At 42.7% G+C, this 13,762-nt stretch overlaps 1 protein-coding gene across 3 annotated transcripts in view; it reads left to right on the plus strand.

Moving 5' to 3' along the window:
- PCNX2 (pecanex 2) overlaps positions 1 to 13,762 on the plus strand; it is a 297,035-nt gene that overhangs the window by 122,627 nt on the left and 160,646 nt on the right. The gene's annotated exons all lie outside the window — the stretch shown is intronic.

Consider the following 13,762-nt stretch of genomic DNA (forward strand, 5'->3'; position numbering starts at 1 on the left):
CCCCCTTTTATCTCTGCTACACCATGATGGATTGATGAGCTCTCATGAACAGTTTTAGCATGTCACCTGCCTTGCCAGAGCTATATTTCTTTATATGGGTCTTGGTGTATATTTATGCCCTTGATTTTTATTATCCTCATTTGATAGAAGGAGATTGAGGGAGTGTGAATTAATTTTGCTTTCTGGAATATTAATTAGGGGAAAAATTTGATTCCTTCTTTAATTTCATATTCTCTTTGAATCATCCAACATGGTAGCAAGTAACATAGAAATGCACTCTTCGTTGAATTAAATATTTGACAGTGATATGCAGAAACAACCAGAATATTTGCTCCCTGGAGAAATGGCTCAGTAGTTAATTAGCTGGGTTTTCTATATGTCTGGATAAACCATGATTTCTGGTTTTTCTTATTATCCCTTACAAGGAGATTCTATTTTATTGATGGCAAGGGGACCCAGAGGTTGAAGCACATTATTATAATTTAATGTTTCCTAGCATCATTAACAACTGCTTGTGGGAGAGGTTTTGCCATATTTTTCTAGGTACCACAGGGTTGCAGCTAAAACAATGACATTTCCCCTGTGTTCAGGATTTAAAATCCAATTGTAGATGTAAAACAAACTCAGAGTTCTAGAATAGTTTTAATTTTGAATGGACCTTAGATATCCTCTAGTTCAGCCCCTTCATTTTATTATTTAATATGAGAAAATGTGGGTCCAGCGAGAGATCAAGTTCCTCACTCGACATCACACATCCCAGATCCCAGATCTTGTATCTTTTTAGGCTTACTTCTGTGCCATCCTCTTCAGCACATTTGAAATGTAAATATATTTTCTAGCCCAAAGAACAATTCACAGGCATATATGATACCTTGCAGGTCTACGGGACTTAATTTTTGAAATAATTTCCCAAGCGTTTTCTCATTTGCCCTTTATTATAGCTCTATGTAATACATGAGGAAGATAATAGCATTTCTATATTCCAGCCATAAATGTGAAGCACAGAGTGCTTAAGTTATTTGCCTAGGGGCACATGGCTAATTCACATTGTTTTCTCAATTGTAAAATGGATTAGAAATACCTACCCTCATATGAATGTTGTCAGAAGTAAATGAAATTAAATTGATAATGTATATAAAGTACCTAGCTCAAGCGTTCTCATAAAATGGTGTGGTGGGCAGAATTCTAAAATTGCCTCAAGACTCCTGCCCCCTGGTGTGCCTACTCTTGATAATTTCCAGCCCCTGAGTGTAGGTGGGACCTGTGAGTATGATGGGCTGTGATTAGGTTACATTATCTGGCAAAGTTGGAGGGATTTTGTGATGTAATTAAGGGCCCCCTAATTAGTTGACTCATTCAAAATGGAGGTAGTCTGGGATGAGTCTGATCTAATCAGACACGTCCCTTAAAAGAGGATCTAGAGGTCAGAGCCAGAAGACTCCAGGAGAGCCTCCCTTGTTGGCTTTGAAGAAGTGAGCAGCCATGTTGTGAATGGCTTCTGGAGAAGGCCACATGTCAAGGACCTGAGAGTGGCCTCTCCAAGCTAGAGTGGAGCTCAGCAGATAGCCAGCAAAAGAATGAGGACATTAGTCATATAGCTGCAAGGAACTGAATTCTGCCAGCCACTAGTGAGCTTGGAAGAAGACCCCACGTCTCAGGTAAGATCGCAGCCTATCCAACCCTGTGATTTCAGCTTGGGGAGACCCTGAACAGAAGATCCAGCCATGCTGTGTGCGGACTCCTGACGCCTGGACGTTTGTGTTGTTGAAGCCACTAAGTTTGTGGTCGTTTGTTACACTTCAGTGGGAAACTAATACAGATGCTATTATTAGCGTACCCAGTTGATGGTTATGAAGATGATGATGAACATAATGACCATAATGTTAATAGTAAGAGGTTTGAAAGTGAAATCCAAGTTTTAATTCACTTTTATTGTACTGGACTTCAGATTATGTTTTTTGGTTAGAATCATGTCACTTCTAGCTGCAAGTGAGTGAGAATTACCAGTCTTTTAGCTGTCTGAACAACTGGTAAGGAGGTTATTGCTTGTGGGGAAGAAGGGAGAAATAAATGTGTATCAGGTGGGCAGCTAGTGCTTTCTGTCACATTCCTCTTCCTAGGAAGTTAAACAGGTATAAATGGTCTAAACCCACTTAACGCTGGATTCTCAGGACCTTCAAACTTGGGTTGGTTGACCTTGACAGTGGCAGTTGACCCTGATGTGGGGAAAACAGGAAGAAGAATAATGATAGCTCAGTTGATCAAAATGTAATTGCAGTTGTTGAGTGAAGCTCTGGACTCAGGTTTTGGTAGTAGGCACAGAGTATGAAATGGTCAAATCCAGGAAATATAGTGAAATCAATATTGGTAGGATTCAGTGACTGTCCAATTTGAAGTCATAGAGGGGGCGGGCACGGGCACGTGGTACAGAAAATGCGAGGCGTGGAGCATGAGCCTTGGCTATCCCAATAGACATGGAAGTCTATACTTGTCCCAGCCATGCCAGCAGAAGTATATTTTTCTCTCTTCCAAAGGCCTGTGGACTATATTGTCCTTTGGTGTTCACTCAGTATTCTTTGCTTCTGTATGTAATCAGTTCTATGTGGAAAATACAGATAACTCACCATAACAGCTAGTAAGATATAAGGCTCTGTTTCCTCCTGTTTAAAAGGAGCAGCAGTTACCTTTAAGGTGCGCTAACAACTGAATGGGATAATACGTGTAAAGTGCCCAGTTGCTGTTGGTGTGTGCATTCCAGCATTCCCAGCTTGACCATGAGCTCCTCAAAATCACAGACTGTGATTTTTTTTACATAGGCTTTTTTACATAGGTTTACATAGGCTTCTTTTTATATCCTCTGCAAAGTCACTATCTGTTACATAAAAGGAATTCTGTAAATGTTTGGAATGAATAAATATGGGCAACAGAGAAGAAAGCTATGAGGAGAGTAAATGTTGATATTTTTCAAAAAGTATACATATTTGTGTGTGTGTGTGCATGCACATGTGTGTATTTTTCTATATTTATCCATGTTGATATGGACAGGTTTGGATGAATGGCACCTATCCGTCTATTCTTGCTAGCTCATGATCTCATTTTTCCCTAGTGCCTATTCCTAAAACTATTTTCTTGAATCGTAAACATATGACGTTTTTCACCAAAATGAAACAGAACGCAAAATAAGAAAACTCAACTTTTAGTAAATCGTGAAGTCTGATTTGTCACATTTGTTCATAGGATCGTTCATTTATTTACTGAACCCACAGTGATTACCAACTATGAATTAGACTCAGTGGGAGGCTCTGGGGGAAAGGGGGCACAGAGTGTTGGAGATCTGAGAGGGACATCAACAAGGGTTGCTGTGAGGTGACCTCTGGGTGTGGGGGGAGCCCAGATGTGCCCTGTGCGAGCTCACAAGTGCTGCTCACATGGTCACCTGTGAGCCGTACATGGAGGATGAACAGGGCACACAGTACAAGGACTAGGAGACATATCTGATCTTACCGAATTTCTGGAACATTAGGTGCACAGAGTTCCTTCTACTTCAAGATGAGATTCTTGTCAAAAAGAGATGGAGAAACAGGACTTGTATCAGAGTCAAAGCAATATGATCTAATTCTTATTTTAGGATGTATGAAAGCCTGAATCTTGGAACTGCCCCCATGTTTAATGAGCTAAGAAAATCCATTCATTTTTTTTCCTTAAAAAAGAAAGTGTGTGAACCTTATATATAAAGGGCTTAGCCAAGTGAATTTGGTCTGTTTGCATTCATATAAAAACCAAACCCTCAATCTTCTCTGTAAATTCCATTGTAGAGATGTCTGACATTCCCGAGGAAAAAAAAAAAAACGTTGAAACTAAGACTCTCTTCAGAGAGAAGCTGAACTTCCCTATGCATTTCATCAAAAGAATTCCCAAATGCAAGCGAAATCTACCACAGAAGTGTAGGACTATTAGACAGTTTTATTTCTACCTCATAAAAATATTTCAAAACCTGTGGGAGTTTTATGAAGCCAGCACTCATCAATCTGTATCATTCCCAATTCAGGGGCCCTTGAGACACATCTCCAGGCAATTAGGGATGTTAATTTTGAAGCAAACTGTCACATGGTATATACTTCATTACCAGTGAGTGATAGATTATTTAAAACTTTATCTCCCTCCAAAATCATATATATATGTGTATATATATATATATATATATATGTTTTATATATATACTTATATTACATAAAGATATATATGTTATATATATAAAGATTTATATTACATAAAGATATATATATATAGGGTATAATATAAGGTATAATACATATAGGGTATAATATATATTTTACATATAAAACATATATATAAAGATTTATGTTACATAAAGATATATCTTTATTTATTATACTCACAGATAATATGGTATCTTTATGTAATATAATAACATAATTATATTACATAATACATAATATCTTTATGTAATATAAATCTTTATATATATATATATATAGGGTGTCCATGTACATATGTGTGTTTGTGTCTGTGAGTATAATGAATAAATAACATATATAAAATTTAAGACTAATACGTATATGTTTAAAATAGAGAAGTTTACTGACAAAAATCCATTAGCAATGTGAGTCAGTACTTCACATCTTCTTTCCTGCTTCTCTTTGTGGAAATGAAACTGAACTAACCTTACAGATAAAATGCACAGTGCATTTGATCATTTTCTTTCAAAAGCCCTCTTCAGGTCAGTTGTTCTCTTCTTCCTCAAATGTCAATATTCCCCACTCTATACCCCAAATAAAGATTAAAATAAAAACACCCCCAAGTGCATTTCTTTTCTTACTGTATCTGTGACTTGACAAGCTCAGCTCCTTCTAGAAATGTGGCTGCGATTGCTCCTGATGCCGGGGAAAGCTGTTATTCATCTCGCTGTCGGTCTTCCGCAGGGCAGGGCAGGGCAGGGCGGTCCTGCCTGTGAGACTGGGAAGGGAGAGAGGCAGGGGGTGGCCGTTAGCAAGGGGATAACCTGGACAGCAATCAGAAGATGAAGGAGAAAGGAATAAAAAAATGGGACCAAGGCAGTTTCTCTTGTTGCCTCCTATCTTAATTCTATACAATAATTCTGGGTAATTTCTTCTTATACTCACTTTGTTGATTAGTTTTGTGTGTGTGTGTGTGTGTGTGTGTGGTAGATTGTGGAGCTGTTAGGCAGTAATCTGTTCTATGCAAGAAAAGCATAAAGAAAGCTTTCAGTAAGCTTCTCTTCCTGCCTTCCTGCCTTCCGGCCTTCCCTTCCAGTCATTCTTCAGTCTTTGCTCTCCAAAGAAAAGATCTGTGCTTTAAAGTAAGGTGTGAAAAGGAAATGCTAATGTCTCCCTAATTGTAACTTTATGTATTCATCAGTTTCAGGAAGTCCTTCCTTACATCACATTCAAGTTCCACTGCTCATGCAGAAGCATATGCCCTCTTGTTTGATCTTCAGTCAATGGCACCCGGCTGCCTCTCTTCCCAGCGCAGAGAATTATGGGATGATGAACCGTAAAGCTCCCATGTATTTCCTCCAAGCTTAACTATTTCCCATTCTTCTATCTGTTCCTATAATCTTCACCTGTGCTTTGGGAGCTGTACCTTTAGAACAACACCCGGCTGTACCCACCCTGTGGCATACCCAGGCCCCTGGAAACATCACACCCCTCCGTGACTTGGAGCACGCTCCCCAGGTTCATTCCTTGTCACCTTTTGCATCCCGGCTCCTTTCTTGGTCCTCCATGAGGCTGCCCTGGAGCTCCCCCCAGATCACTTTTCTGGGCCCTTGCTCTGCTGTGTGTTAGAACAAGCCCTCAGACAGGCAGTTCCCTCAGGAGATGTCCAGCACTGTTGAATGGGGCATGAATACACGAATAACACAGCCTGTAAAGCCAGGAACTTTTAATTTAGTGATCATACAAAAAGTGCTAACCTTTTTTTATGGAAGATGATGAGATCCGCATATATTTTGCACAGTGAGCTGTGTAAACATTGAAGGCCCTGAGCTAGGGTCTTCATCCTCATCTTCCCACCTTGGATAAGTCTTTTCCCTTTTTCCTGTTTTCTTACTTGGTCAGTAATTGGAACGGTTGAGTCTTGCTCAGGTATGAGATCTCTTCTAAAGCTAAAATAATCTTTTCTGGAAGATGGCATGGTTTTTTGCAAATTTTGACACCCTGCACATGAAAGAATAACTCATTTTAATATCCAAGTAGCTAAGTAGCTATATATATCTAGCGAGAGTAAGAGTAAGAGCGAGAGAGGAATACATAACTATATATCTATATTTATATCTTTATCCGTTGAAAATACGAGCAAGGTTAAGAACTTGGAGTTGAGGCTCTTCCTAGTAGAGAGCCAAGGAAGATCCAGGCGGTCCGCCTTTCTACAATCTGTCCAAGTTCAGGTAAGCCTGGGTTCTAAGACTCAGTTGTGTGAAGAGCTGACGTTGGGCTGGAAAACTTGCAAAGCCATGCCTGCAATATGGACGCCTTGCCATCCCTCCTCTGACCCTTGCTCTGAGAAGGATACGGATGCCGTTTTGGCATCCTGTCCCGCCCCGTGGCCACCCTGCTGTCTGTTCGGTTCGGACAGGTTAGCCTGAAGCCATTAGTTATGCTTAAAAGAAATCACATGGATGGAGGAGTGAATACAGACGTTTACCACCAGAAGATTAAAGTAATAGATGAGAGTTACCTGTCCGTTCAGACAGTGTGGCCTGGGATCCTCATGCCATGTCTTGAGTCCCATTCTCATCTTGTGGAAGGGTTCCTCTTTCCCCATTTTCTGTCTGGACTCTAGAGACAGAAGGACAAAAGGAATCTACAAAGATCATTGTTCTTTTTGCCTCGTGGAGAAGGACTGAAGGTCCATTTTAATTTTTTTCAGGAAATGTGATTTAACTGCAGTTCTTAGTCATCTTATGTATCTGCCATGGTCTGAATATTTGTGTTCCTTCAAAATTCGTATGTTGAAATCCTGGCATTCAAGGTGATGGTATTAGGAGGTGCAGGGTGTAGGAGGTGCTTAGGTCATGAGCCCTCATGAAAGCGACTGATGCTTTTCTTTTCTTTTTTTTTTTAAATTTTTTATTGTTATGTTAATCACCATACATTACATCATTAGTTTTTGATGCAGTGTTCCATGATTCATTGTTTGCGCATAACACCCAGTGCTCCACGCAGAACGTGCCCTCTTTAATACCCATCACCGGGCTAACCCATCCCCCCACCCCCCTCCCCTCTAGAACCCTCAGTTTGTTTTTCAGAGTCCATCATCTCTAATGGTTCGTCTCCCCCTCCGACTTACTCCCCTTCATTCTTCCCCTCCTGCTATCTTCTTCGTTTTTTTTTTCTTAACATATATTGCATTATTTGTTTCAGAAGTACAGATCTGTGATTCAACAGTCTTGCACAATTCACAGCGCTCACCATAGCACATACCCTCCCCAATGTCTATCACCCAGCCAGCCCATCCCTCCCACCCGCCACCACTCCAGCAACCCTCAGTTTGTTTCCTGAGATTAAGAATTCCTCATATCAGTGAGGTCATATGATACATGTCTTTCTCTGATTGACTTATTTCACTCAGCATAACACCCTCCAGTTCCATCCACGTCGTTGCAAATGGCAAGATCTCATTCCTTTTGATGGCTGCATAATATTCCATTGTGTATATATACCACCTCTTCTTTATCCATTCATCTGTCAATGGACATCGTGGCTCTTTCCACAGTTTGGCTATTGTGGACATTGCTGCTATAAACATTGGGGTGCACGTACCCCTTCGGATCCCTACATTTGTATCTTTGTGGTAAATACCCAGTAGTGCAATTGCTGGATCATAGGGTAGCTCTATTTTCAACTGTTTGAGGAACCTCCATACTGTTTTCCAGAGTGGTTGCACCAGCTTGCATTCCCACCAACAGTGTAGGAGGGTTCCCCTTTCTCCGCATCCCCGCCAACATCTGTCGTTTCCTGACTTGTTAATTTTAGCCATTCTGACGGGTGTGAGGTGGTATCTCATTGAGGTTTTGATTTGGATTTCCCTGATGCCGAGCGATGTTGAGCACTTTTTCATGTGTCTGTTGGCCATTTGGATGTCTTCTTTGGAAAAATGTCTGTTCATGTCTTCTGCCCATTTCTTGATTGGGTTATTTGTTCTTTGGGTGTTGAGTTTGATAAGTTCTTTATAGATTTTGGATACTAGCCCTTTACCTGATATGTCATTTGCAAATATTTTCTCCCATTCTGTCGGGGACTGATGCTTTTCTCAGAGAAACCTGAGAAACCCCCTCACCCCTTCCACTGTGTAAGGACACAGCAAGAAGGAACCCGCTCTGAAGGGAGAGTCAGTTTTAGTCAGACACTACATATGCTGGTGTCTCGATCTTGGACGTCCCAGCCTCCAGAACCGTGAGCAATACCTTTCTGCTCTTTATGAGTCTGATATTTTGTTATAGCAGCCCAATTGGACTGAGACAGTAACTTAGTAAAGATTATAGTAATAGCAGACATTTATTGAGCATTTTATACTGGCTACTCTAAGTACTTCACATATAGTACTTCATATGACATTTACAACAACCCTCGGGGGTGTGCACTGTGAAATTATCTTAGATAAGGAAACTGAGGCTTTGTGGCTTGCCAGTGTCCTAGTGCAAATAATGGGCAGAGTTAGGATGGAAGAGTCCTACGCAAGAGCCCATGCTTTCCACTACCATTGCGCACTCTACAAGATGGACCTCCTGTGTACCTGTAGATACTTAAAAAGATCCATGCCATTCCCCTTTTTAGGTGTGCATTATATAGTAAGGAAGTAACGGTTGTATTGGTTCCATCCATATTTATTAAATGTCTTTCAGGGCCGGGGGCTCACACGAGGTGTTGAGAACACACTGGGGTAAAACAGATGAGTCCCTGCTGTAAATGGCTGGTCCCAGTGGAGGGATCAGATGTCAATCCAGTAGTCACTTACACAGATACGTAATCACAGACTGAGACAAATGCTGGGAAGTGGAAGGAACAGGGACATCACTCACCTCCTACTCCACTGTTTCTGACTTGATATTGGCTTTTCCACCAATGGCTATTTTAGAAGGTAAGGAGGGAGCATCCCTCAGTACTGACCTTTCCTGTTTGCCTTGGAGAGATTTAGTTAAGTCGAGAGTAAATGACACAAGATTAGGTAAGGGATATTGGGCAGGTAAAGGGGGTAAATGTGATCGTTTAAATAGATTTTGTCCAGATTTAATTTATTGTCTGTGAGGACCATCCATCATGGGTATGGCTTCTTTTCTGGTTAGTAAGAAATTGACTCTGGCACGCTACTTTGCAGTGGGCAAGGCTGTTTCAGATCTCATTAGGTCATTACAGCAATACTTTAAGAACAGTGCCATTGTTATTTCACAAAAGAGGAAGCTGAGGCCTGGGGAAGGGGAGGATCTTCCACAGAATCATTTCTTCCAGGAAGTGAGGAGCCTAGAATCACCCCCTGCCGGTGCTTGCTCCCTTGACTTTTTCTCCGTTCCATGCAGTGATGGTTATTTCCATGGTCATGGTTACTAAATCCATTGCAGAGTGATTCCGCCCCCCCCAGCATTTGCATATTTATGGGCTGCATGTGGAAGGAAGGCTTCTACCTTCACAAAATTGTGAATTAAATACACAGCATAGGCAAATGCAGAGGACTTAATGGAAGGAAGTAGAATTTTGCAGGTTTTTCCCTTTTGGAAAACTTTGTGTTTGTTTTTGTGACAGCCCAATATGAAGCCCTAGGTGGGTGGCCAGAGCAGGGAACAGAGGAGTAGACAGGAGGATGGAGGAGGGCAGCTCTGTCTACACACAGGTGTCCAAAGAGCTGAGAGCTTGGCTTGTCTAGAAGGCCCTAGAGGGGAAGGACCACACGCTTCTGCATTTCTTCTGTGCAATTACAAGCCACTCCCTTGACTCACTTGAGCCTCTGCTTCCTGCTCCATGAATGCCGAGCACCTCCTGCTGCACCATCATGTGGCCACACCATCATGTGGCTCATCAGACCTTACTGCAGTCTTCTTCCTCCCGTGTCCCTGTGTCCACCCTGCTCACAAGTGTGCACCTTGGCGCCTGGCACACAGCAGGGGGCCAATACATGCTTCATGAATGGACTCTTAGGAAAGAAGAAAGTTCTCAAACTTCAGAATAATTTTGCTGGTATTGGGGCCGCGGTTTGAAGGAAAAATGAGTTCGAAAGTCACAGAATCACCTTTCCTCTGAGAATCTAATTATGTCAGTGGCACTTCACTGCCTGGTCCACATTTGATCTAAGCTACTTAATTTTTTCACTTTTTTTCTTGCTGAAAATTATTTTCCACACAGGTCACGGAAAAGGGACCGATGTAATGATGAAAACTGACACCTCGCAGTCACTCGCTCACGGACACATTGATGTCCTGACATATGTGCCAAGTACAGGGGAAAGAAAGAGGCAAGGCTGCCCCCCTTGGGAGACTGTTCTAAGCACAACTGTGACCAGCGGCTCTCAGATGAGGGACCAAGTCCTACCCATGCCTACAACTAACAAAAATGAGATACCTTAAGTGTTGAAGTAGAAGTGTTGAAAGATGTTTTTGATGCATCTTTGACGCATTTTGTGCTGCGTCCCAATCTGCCTGGGAAGAGGGGATGCAGCACCAGGCAGGTGGGACTTCTTATATTGGGTACTGAAGCATGGGTAGGAGTTCACCAGGTAGAGGAGAGAGGAGTAGGGCCAGAGCACAAGAGCCCTTTGTGCAGACGGAGCCCTGTGTGTGAAGGCAGGAGGGAGGAAGCAACATATCTTTATGGATTTGCTGCTGTGCAGATTCTAAACGTGAGGGATGAGGCTGAAAAGTTGGTCTATGGTCAGATCCTAATTGGCTTATGTAGCTTCCTGTGGAGTAGATTCATTTGGTAGGCAATGAGGAATCGTTGAAAAATACTGAAGGGCATTAATGCGATTGAAGTGCTTTTTAGGTGAGGAGGACTGTTCTTTTGCCAAGTGGAAGACACATTGCGGGGGGCTGCAGAGTGGGGGAGTGACATGGAGACTGCTGTTCAGTCCTCCCGCTAAGAAGCTATTAGCAGTAGAATTGGAAAGAGAGAGGCTGTGGAGGCCTTACCTGGTGGGATGCAATGGAAGAGGTGAGGACTGGACAGGGGTTGAAGGATGTAATGATGACACGTGAGGATCAGCTGACTGGGGACAATGGAGAGGAAGCATCTCAGGAGAGCTGGCTTTCTGGCTCAGAGCGCTGGGCGTCAGTCACCTAGTAGGGGCTGCATTGGACCCTCCTGTGTCAAAAACTTTAAAAAATGGCCCGGGGTACAGAAGAGTACCTTGCAGCCACTCTTGAATTGTATTGTGTTTCTTTTTTAAAGAAGAGGAAAGTAACCTAACGCTCAGAGATGTTGAGTAACTTAGCCAAGGCCACACAGCTCATCTGTGGCAGCACCGGGGTTCAAATCCAGGTTGGCCCAGCTCGAAGCCCACCCTGTAAAGAGGTGCTGCCCCCACGGGGAGGTGCCGCCTGTGAAGGAAGCTCAGGGGTCACTTGCAAGGCCGGGCTGGCACTGATGGAGGGGTAGAGATAGTGGGCTGGCTTGCCAGGGTAACTGGGTGAAGGGGGCCTTTTTTATTTTTTAAAGATGTCAGCAAAAGCATTTTTATCAGCTGAGCAGAAGGAACCAGTGCAAAGAGAGGGTTCCATTTCCTCCAATGAGGGGAGGCCTGTGGAGTAAGAGGACTTTGTGGGCATGAGCGTAGGGCCGGCCTGAGGACACGGGAGGTTAGGGCTTTGCAGAAGGAAACTCCAAAGGGAGCAGAGAGGAATGGAGGGTGGGAATTCCGGTGAATTGGTGGGGCAGGCATCTGCAGGGATTCAAGGAAGTCTTGAAAGCTGCTGTGGTGCCTTCAGGACGCTGGGAAAGTTAGAGCAGCACACTAGGGGTTGGTGTGAGAGGCGGAGGCCGCTTGCACAGGGGGTGTGTATGGAACTGGCCAGTGTCACCTCCCATCTGTCAGGCTGTGAGCTCAGTGGCCTACTCCACGGTTGGTCTCTTCATTTCCCTTCCACATGCTGCTCTCCCAGGCTGCTAGACCCTCACCCTGGGAGAGAGAAAGAAATGCATTTTAATTTCTACAAAAGTGAGGCCCATGAAAACAAAACCGCTCCCTCTACCAAGTGCAACACTAGCTTTTCCAGCGTTTCTTAGCAGTCACAAATAGAAAACCAGCACGCGTGGCTCATCCATTTATAGATTTCATTTTAAGCCTAGTGAACAACTCCTGCATCTCTGATGAAAAACTTGGTGAGTTAGAGGATCAAAACCTTGAGAGAAAAGCGTCGAAGTCCTGTGCTAGATTCAGCTTTCAGAAGTCACCAGTAGATTCTGTTGATGGTCATGGAAAGGCTGAATATGTTGCAGGTTTCTGAGTATAGGAAACCATGTTTGTGTTGGAGGGCGTACCAGGTATGGGTCGACGATTGTGGGGTCCCGGACCCCCCCGCACTGCTCACAGTGGGGACACGTATTGTCTGTGCTCTTTTCTCTTCCACCTCAAGTATAGTGTATTGATCTCTGGCGTCTGTCCTGCTATCATGTTAAGCCTGAACTGTCGGGCTCTTTTCATTTTGAACCGTTTTTCTCTTTCTTCAGGGGTCTGTCTAATTTGTACCGTGTTTCATTCAGTCCCCTAGTTGATCTCTAATGCCATGTTTAGATGGCATTTTAAACCATTGATTCAGTAAACACTAGGTAACGCAATTCTTGTCATTACCATTACAATGAATTCAGAGGAGGCAACACATGTTTAATGTTACATCTTATAAATCCTAAACTTAAATTTTGGAAAAGATTAAGTAAAAAATATTCTCAGAAAAGATTAAGTAAATAGACTCATAAATGTGTACAATTAGTTTGTAATGTCCCTACCCCTATCCTATCCCATGTCAAAGTCAATGTTTGTAAGGCAAGGGAGACAAAAGCAAAAATGAACTATTGGGGTGCCTGGGTGGCTCAGTTGGTTAAGTGACTGCCTTCGGCTCGGGTCATGATCCTGGAGTCCCGGGATCGAGTCCCACATCGGGCTCCCTGCTCAGCAGGGAGTCTGTTTCTCCCTCTGACCCTCTTCCCTCTCATGCTCTCTATCTCTCATTCTCTCTCAAATAAATAAAAAAATCTTTAAAAAAAAATGAACTATTGGGACTTCATTGAAATATAAAGCTTTTGCACAGCAAAGGAAACAGTCGACAAAACCAAAAGACAACCTACAGAATGGGAGAAGATATTTGCAAATGTCTTATCAGATAAACGGCTAGTATCGAAGATCTATAAAGAACTTATCAAACTCAACACCTGAAAAAACAAATAATCCAGTCAAGAAATGGTCAGAAGACACGAACAGACATTTCTCCAAAGAAGACATACAAATGGCCAACAAGCACATGAAAAAATGCCAACATCACTCGGCCTCAGGGAAATAAAAATCAAAACTACAATGAGATACCACCTAACACCAGTCAGATTGGCTAAAATTGGCAAGTCAGAAAACAAGAAATGTTGGCAAGGTTATGGAGAAAGGGAAACCCTCCTACACTGTTGGTGGGAATGCAAGCTGGTGCAGCCACTCTGGAAAACAGTATGGACGTTCCTCAAAAAGTTGAAAATAGAACTACCCTACAACCCAGCAATTGCACTACTGGGTATTTACCCCAAAGATA

Source organism: Zalophus californianus, chromosome 15, assembly GCF_009762305.2.
Source record: "Zalophus californianus isolate mZalCal1 chromosome 15, mZalCal1.pri.v2, whole genome shotgun sequence".
NCBI lineage: Eukaryota > Metazoa > Chordata > Mammalia > Carnivora > Otariidae > Zalophus > Zalophus californianus.